This window comes from Carassius carassius, chromosome 8 (assembly GCF_963082965.1).
Source record: "Carassius carassius chromosome 8, fCarCar2.1, whole genome shotgun sequence".
Taxonomy (NCBI): Eukaryota; Metazoa; Chordata; class Actinopteri; order Cypriniformes; family Cyprinidae; genus Carassius; species Carassius carassius.
The window spans coordinates 32,784,828-32,801,340 of NC_081762.1; the positions used below are offsets into that span (position 1 = coordinate 32,784,828).

Genomic DNA, 16,513 nt, shown 5'->3' on the forward strand with positions numbered 1-16,513 from the left:
AACTGGACATCACATGACAGCCCTCCGTGATTCAAGTTCAAAGCGTATGTATATGTTCAATTCATAGTGAGTAATACAGTGGTGTATTGAGGTATACAGAGGTAAAGGATGTCACACTTCTCCATGTGTGAAGAAGTTGCGCAGCACAAATCCGTGAACCAATGTTCCAAAGTGAAGTATACTTTGACGGATTTCCCCTGCTCAGGGAGTGGGGAGCAATGAACACTGTCTAGGGACCATGTCAATCACTAGGAGCTCACTTCTAATGAGCTGATTATCCGAATCAGGTGTGCTAACAAAGAGAGACATGCAAAACATGCAGACCTGGGGGAGCGAGGACTAGAATTGAGAACCGCTTCCTTAGACTTTAAGTCAGTGTGAGCAAAAGAGGTGAGAAGTTGTCTGCATGACCCGAGTGTTCCAAGGTAGCCTACATAATACAAGAATCCATACACATGCATACTGGCGTAACAAGACCGAGAAGGTCCTGCGCAAACTGGTGGCAAAATAGGTCCCACCGAGATTTGAACTCGGATCACTGGATTCAGAGTCCAGAGTGCTAACCATTACACCATGGAACCTTAACTGGTGCAGCTGTTGCTCACAGGGCCACAAACACTGGCACCATCGCCAAACTAGTGCTGTTTTATCTTTTCCTGCGGCAAGAAAGCACACAGGCTCCACCGAGATTCGAACTCAGATCGCTGGATTCAAAGCCCAGAGTGCTGACCATTACACCATGGAACCAAAACTGCTTGGTTGGAGGCCAACTTGGAAACCAACTTGGAAACAAGTTTGGAAACCAACCTTTCACACTCGAGACAGTGTGAAAGGTTGGCTTGGAAACCAACCTTTCACACTCGAGACAGTGTGAAAGGCTAACGAATGCAAGTTGGCCTCTTAATTGACCTAAAAATGGGGCTGTATCTAACATGTAGAAGGATGTTAGGGAGGACAGCTGAAACGGTCAGATGTCACTTAGACCAGCGGGTCTCAATTCCAGTCCTCGCGCCCCCTGCTCTTCACATTTTGTAAGTTTCTAGTATAGCTTCAGACATTTGTTCCATTCGAACGTAAGTGCCCTGAGAACTGGACATCACATGACAGCCCTCCGTGATTCAAGTTCAAAGCGTATGTATATGTTCAATTCATAGTGAGTAATACAGTGGTGTATCGAGGTATACAGAGGTAAAGGATGTCACACTTCTCCATGTGTGAAGAAGTTGCGCAGCACAAATCGGTGAACCAATGTTCCAAAGTGAAGTATACTTTGACGGATTTCCCCTGCTCAGGGAGTGGGGAGCAATGAACACTGTGTAGGGACCATGTCAATCACTATGAGCTCACTTCTAATGAGCTGATTATCCGAATCAGGTGTGCTAACAAAGAGAGACATGCAAAACAAGAATCCATACACATGCATACTGGCGTAACAAGACCGAGAAGGTCCTGCGCAAACTGGTGGCAAAATAGGTCCCACCGAGATTTGAACTCTGATCACTGGATTCAGAGTCCAGAGTGCTAACCATTACACCATGGAACGTTAACTGGTGCAGCTGTTGCTCACAGGGCCACAAACACTGGAACAATTGCCAAACTAGTGCTATTTTAGCTTTTCCTGCGGCAAGAAAGCACAGAGGCTCCACCGAGATTCGAACTCAGATCGCTGGATTCAAAGCCCAGAGTGCTGACCATTACACCATGGAACCGTAACTGCTTAGTTGGAGGCCAACTTGGAAACAGATAGCTCTCACAGGAAGCAGTAATACAGAGAGGTTGGAACCCAGTGATTTTTGGTCAATGGCCCGCCTCAAAAAAGGGAAAAGTGTGGGAGATGTTGCCGAAACCCGGGATCAAACCAGGGACCTTTAGATCTTCAGTCTAACGCTCTCCCAACTGAGTTATTTCGGCTACAACAAACCTCTGCTTAGCAAGCAGTCATTTCAGTGAGATCACCCTACTCTTTGTCGGAGCTGAAGAGCAGAGCAGAGATGAGCCCCCAGACAATAAAAACAGCTGGCCAGTACGGGGATCGAACTCGCAACCTTGGCGTTATTAGCACCAAGCTCTAACCAGCTGAGCTAACCGGCCTGGCTTAGCCATCAGTGTCTGCCTGATTGAAAAAACCTGCCATAATGTTTGTGAATCCAATGAGACAATAAAGCTTCACGTTTCAACCCGAATCAGGTGTGCTAACAAAGAGAGACATGCAAAACATGCAGACCTGGGGGGAGCGAGGACTAGAAATGAGAACCGCTTCCTTAGACTTTAAGTCAGTGTGAGCAAAAGAGGTGAAAAGTTGTCTGCATGACCCGAGTGTTCCAAGGTAGCCTACATAATACAAGAATCCATACACATGCATACTGGCGTAACAAGACCGAGAAGGTCCTTAAACACAAAAGCTTAATCTCTTTGTTAATTCGACAACATAATCTCGGCCAGTGCAAAAGAGCAAGCCCAGAGGAGGGACAGCCTCTTTGCATCAAACCTGTCATTCCCAGCTATGCTCGTCATTCTTGAAAGGCCAGGGGAATTAGCTGAAATGGTAGAGCGCTCGCTTCGCATTCGAGAGGTAGCGGGATCGATGCCTGCATTCTCCAAGTTGGCTCCTGCCCTTTTACTCACACATCCCTAGATCAGTGGTTTTCAATCCTGTCCTGGAGGCATCCCTGCCCTGCACATGTCGCATTTCCCCTCATCTAACACACCTGTTTCAAATCATCAGCTCATTAGTAGAGACTGCAAGACCTGATTTGGGTGTGTCTAATAAGGGAGACATACAAAATGTTCAGGGCAGTGGTGCCTCCAGGAAAGGTTTGAAAACCATTGCCCTAAAGAGACCGACTGAGCGTTGACGCAATGCTGCCACACTCCCACGTTAGTTAATTTTTTTGGACTAAAAGGTGCCGAAAAGTATTTTAGACATAGTCTTGCGCAAACTGGTGGCAAAATAAGTCCCACCGAGATTTGAACTCGGATCACTGGATTCAGAGTCCAGAGTGCTAACCATTACACCATGGAACCTTAACTGGTGCATCTGTTGCTCACAGGGCCACAAACACTGGCACCATCGCCAAACTAGTGCTGTTTTATCTTTTCCTGCGGCAAGAAAGTACACAGGCTCCACCGAGATTCGAACTCAGATAGCTGGATTCAAAGCCCAGAGTGCTGACCATTACACCATGGAACTGAAACTGCTTGGTTGGAGGCCAATTTGGAAACAGATAGCTCTCTGGCTGTGGGGAAGCAGTCATACAGAGAGGTTGGAACCCAGTGATTTTTGGTCAATGGCATGCCTCAAAACAGGGAAAAGTGTGGGAGATGTTGCCGAAACCCGGGATCGAACCAGGGACCTTTAGATCTTCAGTCTAACGCTCTCCCAACTGAGCTATTTCGGCTACAACGAACCTCTGCTTAGCAAGCAGGGATTTCAGTGAGATCACTCTTTGTCAGAGCTGAAGAGCAGAGCAGAGATGAGCCCCCAGACAATAAAAACAGCTGGCCAGTACGGGGATCGAACCCGCGACCTTGGCGTTATTAGCACCACGCTCTAACCAGCTGAGCTAACCGGCCTGGCTTAGAGAGGTAGCGGGATCGATGCCTGCATTCTCCAAGTTGGCTCCTGCCCTTTTACTCACACATCCCTAGATCAGTGGTTTTCAATCCTGTCCTGGAGGCATCCCTGCCCTGCACATTTCGCATTTCCCCTCATCTAACAAACCTGTTTCAAATCATCAGCTCATTAGTAGAGACTGCAAGACCTGATTTGGGTGTGTCTAATAAGGGAGACATACAAAATGTTCAGGGCAGTGGTGCCTCCAGGAAAGGTTTGAAAACCTTTGCCCTAAAGAGACCGACTGAGCGTTGACGCAATGCTGCCACACTCCCACGTTAGCTTTTTTTGGGCTCACAGCTGCCAAAAAGTATTTCAGACATGGTCCTGTGCAAATTGGTTGCAAAACAGTGCCATTTTACGCACAGTTCCCTAAAGCAGTGGTTTTCAAACCTGTCCTGGAGGCACCCCTGCCCTTCACATTTTGAATGTTTCCCTCATCTAACACACCTGTTTCAAATCATCAGCTCATTAGTAGAGACCGCGAGACCTTATTTGGGTGTGTCTAATAAGGGAGACAATAAAAATGTGCAGGGCAGGGGTGCCTCCAGGACAGGTTTGAGAACCACTGCCCTAAAGAGACAGACTGAGCATCGATGCAATGCGGCCACACTCTCTACGTTAGTTAATTTTTTTGGACTAAAAGGTGCCGAAAAGTATTTCAGACATTGTCCTGCGCAAACTGGTGGCAAAATAGGTCCCACTGAGATTTGAACATGGATCACTTGATTCAGAGTCCAGAGTGCTAACCATTACACCATGGAACCTTAACTGGTGCAGCTGTTGCTCACAGGGCCACAAACACTGGCACCATCGCCAAACTAGTGCTGTTTTATCTTTTCCTGCGGCAAGAAAGCCCACAGGCTCCACCGAGATTCGAGCTCAGATCGCTGGATTCAAAGCCCAGAGTGCTGACCATTACACCATGGAACCATAACTGCTTGGTTGGAGGCCAACTTGGAAACAGATAGCTCTCTGGCTGTGGGGAAGCAGTTATACAGAGAGGTTGGAACCCAGTGATTTTTGGTCAATGGCCCGCCTCAAAAAAGGGAAAAGAGTGGGAGATGTTGCCGAAACCCGGGATCGAACCAGGGACCTTTAGATCTTCAGTCTAACGCTCTCCCAACTGAGCTATTTCGGCTACAACGAACCTCTGCTTAGAAAGCAGGGATTTCATTGAGATCACTCTTTGTCAGAGCTGAAGAGCAGAGCAGAGATGAGCCCCCAGACAATAAAAACAGCTGGCCAGTACGGGGATCGAACCCGCGACCTTGGCGTTATTAGCACCACGCGCTAACCAGCTGAGCTAACCGGCCTGGCTTAGCCGTCAGTGTCTGCCTGATTGAAAAAAACCTGCCATAATGTTTGTGAATGCAATGAGACAATAAAGCTTCACGTTTCAACCCGAATCAGGTGTGCTAACAAAGAGAGACATGCAAAACATGCAGACCTGGGGGGAGCGAGGACTAGAATTTAGAACCGCTTCCTTAGACTTTAAGTCAGTGTGAGCAAAAGAGGTGAGAAGTTGTCTGCATGATCCGAGTGTTCCAAGGTAGCCTACATAATACAAGAATCCATACACATGCATACTGGCGTAACAAGACCGAGAAGGTCCTTAAACACAAAAGCTTAATCTCTTTGTTAATTTGACAACATAATCTCGGCCAGTGCAAAGGAGCAAGCCCAGAGGAGGGACAGCCTCTTTGCATCAAACCCGTCATTCCCAGCTATGCTCGTCATTCTTGAAAGGCCAGGGGAATTAGCTGAAATGGTAGAGCGCTCGCTTAGCATTCGAGAGGTAGCAGGATCGATGCCCGCATTCTCCAAGTTGGCTCCTGCCCTTTTACTCACACATCCCTAGATCAGTGGTTTTCAATCCCTGCCCTGCACATTTCGCATTTCCCCTCATCTAACACACCTGTTTCAAATCATCAGCTCATTAGGAGAGACTGCAAGACCTGATTCGGGTGTGTCTAATAAGGGAGACATACAAAATGTTCAGGGCAGGGGTGCCTCCAGGAAAGGTTTGAAAACCATTGCCCTAAAGAGACCGACTGAACGTTGACGCAATGCTGCCACACTCCCACGTTAATTTTTTTGGGCTCACAGCTGCCAAAAAGTATTTCAGACATGGTCCTGTGCAAATTGGTTGCAAAACAGTGCCATTTTACGCAGGTCCTGATCATCAACCTCCTCCACCAGCCGGTCTTCCTCCTCTGGGTTCTGGAGCACTGGAGTCAGTGTTTTGCCAGTCTGGCTGTAATGGTACTCGATTCCCAGCCATTCACCTACAATAATAAAATAATAAAAATAGATGTAATAGTAAATAGTAAATGCAGATTAGTGTTAATATACACTTCCAGTCAAAAGCCTTTGAACAGAAATATTTTTTTACATTTTTTAAAGAATTCTGCTCAACAAATAATAAAAAAAGAAAAAAAGTGCTCTTAATAATTTATCAAGTACATTGGAGGCTAAATAGATAACTTAATAGAATATTGCAAAAGAACAAATTAAATTTCTTACCTGTATATGCTCCAGGAGGGCGATAGCGCTCATCCCAGGGCTTCCCAAAGACTGTTCGGCTAAGCCGGTCCACAGCCTCTCTCATGGCACTGCCATATGTCCGAATGGAGGACGCCCGTTTTATGGCATCTTCCATTCGGTCATCATTCCAACGCATCAAGCCCTCAAGGAGATAGGCCTGAAAATGCGCATCGAATGCAAGTTGGCCTCTTAATTGACCTAAAAATGGGGCTGTATCTAACATGTAGAGGGATGTTAGGGAGGACAGCTGAAACGGTCAGATGTCACTAAGACCAGCGGGTCTCTTTAGGGCAATGGTTTTCAAACCTTTCCTGGAGGCACCACTGCCCTGAACATTTTGTATGTCTCCCTTATTAAACACACCCAAATCAGGTCTTGCAGTCTCAACTAATGAGCTGATGATTTGAAACAGGTCTGTTAGATGAGGGGAAATGCGAATTGTGCAGGGCAGGGATGCCTCCAGGACAGGATTGAAAACCACTGATCTAGGGATGTGTGAGTAAAAGGGCAGGAGCCAACTTGGAGAATGCAGGCATCGATCCCCCTACCTCTCGCATGCTAAGCGAGCGCTCTACCATTTGAGCTAATTCCCCTGGCCTTTCAAGAATGACGAGCATAGCTGGGAATGACGGGTTTGATGCAAAGAGGCTGTCCCTCCTCTGGGCTTGCTCCTTTGCACTGGCCGAGATTATGTTGTCAAATTAACAAAGAGATTAAGCTTTTGTGTTTAAGGACCTTCTCGGTCTTGTTACGCCAGTATGCATGTGTATGGATTCTTGTATTATGTAGGCTACCTTGGAACACTCGGATCATGCAGACAACTTCTCAACTCTTTTGCTCACACTGACTTAAAGTCTAAGGAAGCGGTTCTCAATTCTAGTCCTCGCTCCCACCAGGTCTGCATGTTTTGCATGTCTCTCTTTGTTAGCACACCTGATTCGGGTTGAAACGTGAAGCTTTATTGTCTCATTGCATTCACAAACATTATAGCTGTTTTTTTCAATCAGGCAGACAATAATGGCTAAGCCAGGCCGGTTAGCTCAGCTGATTAGTGCGTGCTGCTAATAACGCCAAGGTCGCGGGTTCGATCCCCGTACTGGCCAGCTGTTTTTATTGTCTGGGGGCTCATCTCTGCTCTGCTCTTCAGCTCACACAAAGAGTAGGGTGATCTCACTGAAATCCCTGCTTGCTAAGCAGAGGTTTGTTGTAGCTGAAATAGCTCAGTTGGGAGAGTGTTAGACTGAAGATCTAAAGGTCCCTGGCTCGATCCCGGGTTTTGGCAACATCTCCCACACTTTTCCCTTTTTTGAGGCGAGCCATTGACCAAAAATCACTGGGTTCCAACCTCTCTGTATAACTGCTTCCCCACAGCCAGAGAGCTATCTGTTTCCAAGTTGGCCTCCAACCAAACAGTTTTGGTTCCATGGTGTAATGGTCAGCACTCTGGGCTTTGAATCCAGCGATCTGAGTTCGAAACTCGGTGGAGCCTGTGTGCTTTCTTGCCGCAGGAAAAGATAAAACAGCACTAGTTTGGCGATGGTGCAAGTGTTTGTGGCCCTGTGAGCAACAGCTGCACCAGTTAAGGTTCCATGGTGTAATGGTTTGTCTGAAATACTTTTCGGTAAGGATGGCTGAAGCGAAACAGTCGTTCCGAAGCTTTGCGAGATCCCGAAGCGCAGATGTGTCGAAACACTGATCCGAAGCGTGATTCGAAACACCCATGTCACGTGACTATGACCAAACGAAGCCTCGAACTGTTTCACTAATTGTTTCATCAGGTGTGGTCCGCCGAATCAGCGTTTGATTGGAACGGTCGGAAACAGACCACACAATCGCACATCTGTATAAAAGTGAAATAAACGCATTTTGACCTCGTGGGTTTTTGTGAGAGGAGTTTGACTTTGAGATAGCGGATTTTTGGTGATATAGTGACATAGTGCGATTTGATTAGTTATAGGCAATTTAGACTTACATTTAAATTTACACAACACATTGACTGAGAGGCTAGAGACAGACAGAGTATACATATAGTGACACATTAATAGATACATAGATATAAATATATATAGACAGCTAGATTAATAGATAGATACATATATAGATAGATTACAGATACATATATAAATACATATATTATAGATAGATACATATATAGATAGATTATAGATACATATATAAATACATATATTACAGATAGATACATATATAGATACATAGATTATAGATACATATCTAGATACATAGATCGATTCATATATAGATAGATAGATTTGGATAGATAGATAAAATGGAAGCTCCCCAGAAGAGATGCCGTACATCTGTGGTGTGGGAGCATTTCCATTTAGAAACCCCAAATAAAGTGAGATGTGTGTATTGTGATCGGCAGCTAGCCTACTGCAACAATACATCATCCATGATGCGCCATTTGAGGAGCACTCATCCTGCCATTTTGCAGGGTGCAGAGGATGGCATTCCCCCTGTACCTAGGCCTGCTACTGACACTGCTGGGCCATCTAAGCAAGGTATGCATTGTTTGGGATATAATTATAATTGAAATATAATTACAACCTTTTGGGACACTGTTTATAAAGTTTATAAGTTATATAAAGCACTGATTATAAATACTGGAAGGTTTCCAAATAATGAACCAGTAGGCTATACTTTTAATAGATGTGCACTAATTGAAGCTGTATTTTTCCAATGTATTTGTCTGAAAGTATGTTTTGTCTTCTCTTTTAAAAGTCAGACAGAGGGAATTGGATGAGGCTCTTATAAACATGGTGGTGAAGGATCTGCAGCCCTTCACCATCGTGGACGATGAGGGATTCAGGGCATTTGTGAACAAGCTTGATCCAAGCTATGTCCTCCCATCCCGGAAGGTGCTTAAAATAATGGTCAGTGAAAAGTACAACAAAGCCAAGGAGAAGACAATGGAGGACCTACAAAAGGCCGAATTTGTTAGCCTTACAGCTGACATGTGGTCCTCCATTAATATGGATGGATATCTTGGTGTGACTTGCCATTACATAACACCAGAGGCAAAAATGGCAACTCTTGTACTGGGTGTAAGGAGGTTTTACCAAACCCACACAGCCCAGCATCTCATGGAGGCTAAAACCTTGCTAATGGCTGAGTGGGGAATAACCTCCAAAGTTCAGTGCATGGTGACTGACAATGCATCTAACATGATCCTAAGTGCCCAGCTACTCCACCTTCGCCATGTCCCATGTTTTGCTCATACTTTAAATTTGATTGTGAAAAAGGCACTAGATCAAACCCCAGTCATCAATGAAATACGCCAGAAGGCCAGAAAGATAGTGGGGTTGTTCAGATCCAGCTGCAAAGCAAAGGACAAGCTTGTGGAGATGCAGAGCTTGATGGGAAGACCAACTCTGAAACTGATACAGGAGGTTGACACGAGATGGAACAGCACATTTGACATGCTACAGCGCTTGTATGACCAACGTGAACCAGTGGCTGCTGCACTTTCCAACTTAAACAATGATACTGCTCCCCTGACAAGTATTGATTATGACATTATTGAACAATCATTGTCAATACTGCAACCATTCAAACTCGCAACAACAGAGATGTCAGAGGAAAAGAGAGTGTCTGCTTCAAAGCTTATACCACTGTACAGGATGTTGCAGCACAAGCTTGCACAGAAAAAAGGAAATGCAACGCAGGAATCAACTGTTCAATTAGGTAGGCCACAATGACCATACTACCCATGTGATTGGCCATAACTGTCATATTATTGTCATTATTATAAATATGTGTTTCTCCTGTTTTGGCTCATAGGCTCACATCTGCAAGAAGGTCTGCACTCCAGATGTGGAGGTTATGAGAGTTTTAGAGCCTTGGCACTGGCTACACTGCTGGACCCAAGGTTCAAAAATGTGGCATTAGGAAATGCTGCCAAAGCCCAGGAAGCTGAAAAGCATATCACACTGGAGTGTGCTTCACTGATGCGTTCAAACACAAATCCTGGTGAGCAGTTTCAGTCTGTGTTATGTTATGTAATCTGAATCATGTAATATAATATATCCTTCATATATGCCGTCAGTTTAGGATTTGTTACTAATTGCTGTTTTCATTTTTATTCAGACCCAGAAATGTCAACATCACACCCATCATCATCATCATCATCACCATCAACATCAACACCAGTAGAAACACAGGACAGTTTATGGGAACTTTTTGATACTCGCATCCATCAAACCAAGATGATACACAATGCTACAGCTGATGCCACAGTGGAAGTGAAAAAATACATCAACGATGCGTATTTGCCCAGAACTCATGATCCACTAACTTACTGGAAAGAGAGAGCAGTAATCTTTCCTCATTTGTATGTCCTTGCAAAAAAATATCTTTGTATGCCAGCAACAATAGTCCCTTGTGAGAGGATTTTTTCAAAGGCTGGAGAAATTATCTGTAAAAAAAGAAGTAGGCTAAGTCCTTCCACAGCAGATAAATTAATATTTTTGAATAAAAATCTCTAAAAAAGTGAGACATTGTGGCTTGATTTCTTTTATTAATATTCATTTTTCATGACCAAAATAACATTATGCACAGTGAGGAGCCTATAGGTTACAAGCTTCACATATTAGAACATTATAATAATAAAAAAACAACACATTTTTTTAATGGCTCGTCAAGGTTGTTTCAGATCAACACCTGCAAGTGACCACTAGGTGTCACCGTTGAGACGGGTGTCGGATTGATTCGAAGCCTCGAAACAATATGGCACATTTGGTTCAACTGTTTCATTGGTTCACGAGGCCTCGATTTTGCCATCACTACTTTTCGGCACCTTTTAGTCCAAAAAAATTAACTAACGTAGAGAGTGTGGCCGCATTGCATCGATGCTCAGTCTGTCTCTTTAGGGCAGTGGTTCTCAAACCTGTCCTGGAGGCACCCCTGCCCTGCACATTTTTATTGTCTCCCTTATTAGACACACCCAAATAAGGTCTCGCGGTCTCTACTAATGAGCTGATGATTTGAAACAGGTGTGTTAGATGAGGGAAACATTCAAAATGTGAAGGGCAGGGGTGCCTCCAGGACAGGTTTGAAAACCACTGTTTTAGGGAACTGTGCGTAATATGGCACTGTTTTGCAACCAATTTGCACAGGACCATGTCTGAAATACTTTTTGGCAGCTATGATCCCAAAAAAAGCTAACGTGGGAGTGTGGCAGCATTGCGTCAACGCTCAGTCGGTCTCTTTAGGGCAATGGTTTTCAAACCTTTCCTGGAGGCAACCCTGCCCTGAACATTTTGTATGTCTCCCTTATTAGACACACCCAAATCAGGTCTTGCAGTCTCTACTAATGAGCTGATGATTTGAAACAGGTGTGTTAGATGAGGGGAAATGCGAAATGTGCAGGGCAGGGATGCCTCCAGGACAAAATTGAAAACCACTGATCTAGGGATGTGTGAGTAAAAGGGCAGGAGCCAACTTGGAGAATGCGGGCATCGATCCCGCTACCTTTCGCATGCTAAGCGAGCGCTCTACCATTTGAGCTAATTGCCCTGGCCTTTCAAGAATGACGAGCATAGCTGGGAATGACGGGTTTGATGCAAAGAGGCTGTCCCTCCTCTGGGCTTGCTCCTTTGCACTGGCCGAGATTATGTTGTCGAATTAACAAAGAGATTAAGCTTTTGTGTTTAATGACCTTCTCGGTCTTGTTACGCCAGTATGCATGTGTATGGACTCTTGTATTATGTAGGCTACCTTGGAACACTCGGATCATGAAGACAACTTCTCACTTCTTTTGCTCACACTGACTTAAAGTCTAAGGAAGCGGTTCTCAATTCTAGTCCTCGCTCCCCCCAGGTCTGCATGTTTTGCATGTCTCTCTTTGTTAGCACACCTGAGTCGGGTTGAAACGTGAAGCTTTATTGTCTCCTTGCATTCACAAACATAATGGCAGGTTTTTTTCAATCAGGCAGACACTAATGGCTAAGGCAGGCCGGTTAGCTCAGCTGATTAGTGCGTGGTGCTAATAACCCTAAGGTCGCGGGTTTGATCCCCGTACTGGCCAGCTGTTTTTATTGTCTGGGGGCTCATCTCTGCTCTGCTCTTCAGCTCCGACAAAGAGTAGGGTGATCTCACTGAAATCGCTGCTTGCTAAGCAGAGGTTTGTTGTAGCCAAAATAGCTCAGTTGGGAGAGTGTTAGACTGAATATCTAAAGGTCCCTGGTTCGATCCTGGGTTTCGGCAACATCTCCCACACTTTTCCCTTTTTTGAGGCGGGCCATTGACCAAAAATCACTGGGTTCCAACCTCTCTGTATAACTGCTTCCCCACAGCCAGAGAGCTATCTGTTTCCAAGTTGGCCTCCTACCAAGCAGTTTCGGTTCCATGGTGTAATGGTCAGCACTCTGGGCTTTGAATCCAGCGATCTGAGTTCGAATCTCGGTGGAGCCTGTGTGCTTTCTTGTCGCAGGAAAAGATAAAACAGCACTAGTTTGGTGATGGTGCCAGTGTTTGTGGCCCTGTGAGCAACAGCTGCTTCAGTTAAGGTTCCATGGTGTAATGGTTAGCACTCTGGACTCTGAATCCAGTGATCTGAGTTCAAATCTCGGTGGGACCTATTTTGCCACCAGTTTGCGCAGGACAATGTCTGAAATACTTTTCGGCACATTTTAGTCCAAATAAATTAACTAACGTAGAGAGTGTGGCCGCATTGCATCGATGCTCAGTCTGTCTCTTTAGGGCAGTGGTTCTCAAACCTGTCCTGGAGGCACCCCTGCCCTGCACATTTTTATTGTCTCCCTTATTAGAAACACCCAAATAAGGTCTCGCGGTCTCTACTAATGAGCTGATGATTTGAAACAGGTGTGTTAGATGAGAGAAACATTCAAAATGTGAAGGGCAGGGGTGCCTCCAGGACAGGTTTGAAAACCACTGCTTTAGGGAACTGTGCGTAAAATGGCACTGTTTTGCAACCAATTTGCACAGGACCATGTCTGAAATACTTTTTGGAAGCTGTGAGCCCAAAAAAAGCTAACGTGGGAGTGTGGCAGCATTGCGTCAACGTTCAGTCGGTCTCTTTAGGGCAATGGTTTTCAAACCTTTCCTGGAGGCACCCCTGCCCTGAACATTTTGTATGTCTCCCTTATTAGACACACCCAAATCAGGTCTTGCAGTCTCTACTAATGAGCTGATGATTTGAAACAGGTGTGTTAGATGAGGGGAAATGCAAAATATGCAGGGCAGGGATGCCTCCAGGACAGGATTGAAAACCACTGATCTAAGGATGTGTGAGTAAAAGGGCAGGAGCCAACTTGGAGAATGCGGGCATCGATCCCGCTACCTCTCGAATGCTAAGCGAGCGCTCTACCATTTCAGCTAATTCCCCTGGCCTTTCAAGAATGACGAGCATAGCTGGGAATGATGGGTTTGATGCAAAGAGGCGGTCCCTCCTCTGGGCTTGCTCCTTTGCACTGGCCGAGATTATGTTGTGGAATTAACAAAGAGATTAAGCTTTTGTGTTTAAGGACCTTCTCGGTCTTGTTACGCCAGTATGCATGTGTATGGATTCTTGTATTATGTAGGCTACCTTGGAACACTCGGGTCATGCAGACAACTTTTCACCTCTTTTGCTCACACTGACTTAAAGTCTAAGAAAGCGGTTCTCAATTCTAGTCCTCGCTCCCCCCAGGTCTGCATGTTTTGCATGTCTCTCTTTGTTAGCACACCTGATTCGGGTTGAAACGTGAAGCTTTATTGTCTCATTGGATTCACAAACATTATGGCAGGTTTTTTTCAATCAGGCAGACACTGATGGCTAAGCCAGGCCGGTTAGCTCAGCTGGTTAGAGCGTGGTGCTAATAACGCCAAGGTCGCGGGTTTGATCCCCGTACTGGCCAGCTGTTTTTATTGTCTGGGGGCTCATCTCCGACAATGAGTAGGGTGATCTCACTGAAATCCCTGCTTGCTAAGCAGAGGTTTGTTGTAGCCGATATAGCTCAGTTGGGAGAGCGTTAGACTGAAGCTCTAAAGGTCCCTGGTTCGATCCCGGGTTTTGGCAACATCTCCCACACTTTTCCCTTTTTTGAGGCGGGCCATTGACCAAAAATCACTGGGTTCCAACCTCTCTGTATTACTGCTGCCCCACAGCCAGAGAGCTATCTGTTTCCAAGTTGGCCTCCAACTAAGCAGTTTCGGTTCCATGGTGTAATGGTCAGCTCTCTGGGCTTTGAATCCAGCAATCTGAGTTCGAATCTCGGTGGAGCCTGTGTGCTTTCTTGCCGCAGGAAAAGCTAAAACAGCACTAGTTTGGCGATGGTGCCAGTGTTTGTGGCCCTGTGAGCAAGAGCTGCACCAGTTAAGGTTCCATGGTTTAATGGTTAGCACTCTGGGCTCTGAATCCAGTGATCCGAGTTCAAATCTCGGTGGCACCTATTTTGCCACCAGTTTGCGCAAGACAATGTCTGAAATACTTTTCGGTAAGGATGGCTGAAGCGAAACAGTCGTTCCGAAGCTTTGCGAGATCCCGAAGCGCAGATGTGTCGAAACACTGATCCGAAGCGTGATTCGAAACACCCATGTCATGTGACTATGACCAAACGAAGCCTTGAAGTGTTTCACTAATTGTTTCATCAGGTGTGGTCCGCCGAATCAGCGTTTGATTGGAACGGTTGGGAACAGACCACACAATCGCAAATCTGTATAAAAGTGAAATAAACGCATTTTGACCTCGTGGGTTTTTGTGAGAGGAGTTTTACTTTAAGATAGCGGATTTTTGGTGATATAGTGACATAGTGCGATTTGATTAGTTATAGGCAATTTAGACTTACATTTAAATTTACACAACACATTGACTGAGAGGCTAGAGACAGACAGGGTTTACATATAGTGACACATTAATAGATACATAGATATAAATATATATAGACAGCTAGATTAATAGATAGATACATATATAGATAGATTACAGATACATATATAAATACATATATTATAGATAGATACATATATAGATAGATTATAGATACATATATAAATACATATATTATAGATAGATACATATATAGATACATAGATTATAGATACATATCTAGATACATAGATCGATTCATATATAGATAGATAGATTTGGATAGATAGATAAAATGGAAGCTCCCCAGAAGAGATGCTGTACATCTGTGGTGTGGGAGCATTTCCATTTAGAAGCCCCAAATAAAGTGAGATGTGTGTATTGTGATCGGCAGCTAGCCTACTGCAACAATACATCATCCATGATGCGCCATTTGAGGAGCACTCATCCTGCCATTTTGCAGGGTGCAGAGGATGGCATTCCCCCTGTACCTAGGCCTGCTACTGACACTGCTTGGCCATCTAAGCAAGGTATGCATTGTTTGGGATATAATTATAATTGAAATATAATTACAACCTTTTGGGACACTGTTTATAAAGTTTATAAGTTATATAAAGCACTGATTATAAATACTGGAAGGTTTCCAAATAATGAACCAGTAGGCTATACTTTTAATAGATGTGCACTAATTGAAGCTGTGTTTTTCCAATGTATTTGTCTGAAAGTATGTTTTGTCTTCTCTTTTAAAAGTCAGACAGAGGGAATTGGATGAGGCTCTTATAAACATGGTGGTGAAGGATCTGCAGCCCTTCACCATCGTGGACGATGAGGGATTCAGGGCATTTGTGAACAAGCTTGATCCAAGCTATGTCCTCCCATCCCGGAAGGTGCTTAAAATAATGGTCAGGGAAAAGTACAACAAAGCCAAGGAGAAGACAATGGAGGACCTACAAAAGGCCGAATTTGTTAGCCTTACAGCTTTGCGAGATCCCGAAGCGCAGATGTGTCGAAACACTGATCCGAAGCGTGATTCGAAACACCCATGTCACGTGACTATGACCAAACGAAGCCTCGAAGTGTTTCACTAATTGTTTCATCAGGTGTGGTCCGCCGAATCAGCGTTTGATTGGAACGGTCGGGAACAGACCACACAATCGCACATCTGTATAAAAGTGAAATAAACGCATTTTGACCTTGTGGGTTTTTGTGAGAGGAGTTTGACTTTAAGATAGCGGATTTTTGGTGATATAGTGACATAGTGCGATTTGATTAGTTATAGGCAATTTAGACTTACATTTAAATTTACACAACACATTGACTGAGAGGCTAGAGACAGACAGAGTATACATATAGTGACACATTAATAGATACATAGATATAAATATATATAGACAGCTAGATTAATAGATAGATACATATATAGATAGATTACAGATACATATATAAATACATATATTATAGATAGATACATATATAGATAGATTATAGATACATATATAAATACATATATTATAGATAGATACATA

At 44.4% G+C, this 16,513-nt stretch overlaps 17 non-coding genes across 17 annotated transcripts; 7 read left to right on the forward strand and 10 right to left on the reverse strand.

Annotated features, from left to right (window-relative positions):
• Positions 1–509: 509 nt before the first annotated feature.
• Positions 510–581, reverse strand: trnaq-cug (transfer RNA glutamine (anticodon CUG)). The gene has a single exon. It is a non-coding gene; the product is annotated as a tRNA-Gln (tRNA).
• A 94-nt stretch (positions 582–675) lies between these two features.
• trnaq-uug (transfer RNA glutamine (anticodon UUG)) lies at positions 676–747 on the reverse strand. The gene has a single exon. It is a non-coding gene; the product is annotated as a tRNA-Gln (tRNA).
• Positions 748–1,637: 890 nt separating this feature from the next.
• trnaq-uug (transfer RNA glutamine (anticodon UUG)) lies at positions 1,638–1,709 on the reverse strand. The gene has a single exon. It is a non-coding gene; the product is annotated as a tRNA-Gln (tRNA).
• Positions 1,710–1,838: 129 nt separating this feature from the next.
• Positions 1,839–1,911, reverse strand: trnaf-gaa (transfer RNA phenylalanine (anticodon GAA)). Its single transcript has one exon. It is a non-coding gene; the product is annotated as a tRNA-Phe (tRNA).
• A 106-nt stretch (positions 1,912–2,017) lies between these two features.
• trnai-aau (transfer RNA isoleucine (anticodon AAU)) lies at positions 2,018–2,091 on the reverse strand. The gene has a single exon. It is a non-coding gene; the product is annotated as a tRNA-Ile (tRNA).
• Positions 2,092–2,952: 861 nt separating this feature from the next.
• On the reverse strand, positions 2,953–3,024 carry trnaq-cug (transfer RNA glutamine (anticodon CUG)). The gene has a single exon. It is a non-coding gene; the product is annotated as a tRNA-Gln (tRNA).
• A 301-nt stretch (positions 3,025–3,325) lies between these two features.
• On the reverse strand, positions 3,326–3,398 carry trnaf-gaa (transfer RNA phenylalanine (anticodon GAA)). The gene has a single exon. It is a non-coding gene; the product is annotated as a tRNA-Phe (tRNA).
• A 101-nt stretch (positions 3,399–3,499) lies between these two features.
• trnai-aau (transfer RNA isoleucine (anticodon AAU)) lies at positions 3,500–3,573 on the reverse strand. The gene has a single exon. It is a non-coding gene; the product is annotated as a tRNA-Ile (tRNA).
• A 1,108-nt stretch (positions 3,574–4,681) lies between these two features.
• Positions 4,682–4,754, reverse strand: trnaf-gaa (transfer RNA phenylalanine (anticodon GAA)). The gene has a single exon. It is a non-coding gene; the product is annotated as a tRNA-Phe (tRNA).
• Positions 4,755–4,855: 101 nt separating this feature from the next.
• trnai-aau (transfer RNA isoleucine (anticodon AAU)) lies at positions 4,856–4,929 on the reverse strand. The gene has a single exon. It is a non-coding gene; the product is annotated as a tRNA-Ile (tRNA).
• A 2,440-nt stretch (positions 4,930–7,369) lies between these two features.
• trnaf-gaa (transfer RNA phenylalanine (anticodon GAA)) lies at positions 7,370–7,442 on the forward strand. The gene has a single exon. It is a non-coding gene; the product is annotated as a tRNA-Phe (tRNA).
• Positions 7,443–7,577: 135 nt separating this feature from the next.
• Positions 7,578–7,649, forward strand: trnaq-uug (transfer RNA glutamine (anticodon UUG)). The gene has a single exon. It is a non-coding gene; the product is annotated as a tRNA-Gln (tRNA).
• A 4,663-nt stretch (positions 7,650–12,312) lies between these two features.
• Positions 12,313–12,385, forward strand: trnaf-gaa (transfer RNA phenylalanine (anticodon GAA)). The gene has a single exon. It is a non-coding gene; the product is annotated as a tRNA-Phe (tRNA).
• A 135-nt stretch (positions 12,386–12,520) lies between these two features.
• trnaq-uug (transfer RNA glutamine (anticodon UUG)) lies at positions 12,521–12,592 on the forward strand. The gene has a single exon. It is a non-coding gene; the product is annotated as a tRNA-Gln (tRNA).
• A 94-nt stretch (positions 12,593–12,686) lies between these two features.
• trnaq-cug (transfer RNA glutamine (anticodon CUG)) lies at positions 12,687–12,758 on the forward strand. The gene has a single exon. It is a non-coding gene; the product is annotated as a tRNA-Gln (tRNA).
• Positions 12,759–13,963: 1,205 nt separating this feature from the next.
• On the forward strand, positions 13,964–14,037 carry trnai-aau (transfer RNA isoleucine (anticodon AAU)). The gene has a single exon. It is a non-coding gene; the product is annotated as a tRNA-Ile (tRNA).
• An 88-nt stretch (positions 14,038–14,125) lies between these two features.
• trnaf-gaa (transfer RNA phenylalanine (anticodon GAA)) lies at positions 14,126–14,198 on the forward strand. Its single transcript has one exon. It is a non-coding gene; the product is annotated as a tRNA-Phe (tRNA).
• The last annotated feature ends 2,315 nt before the right edge of the window (positions 14,199–16,513 follow it).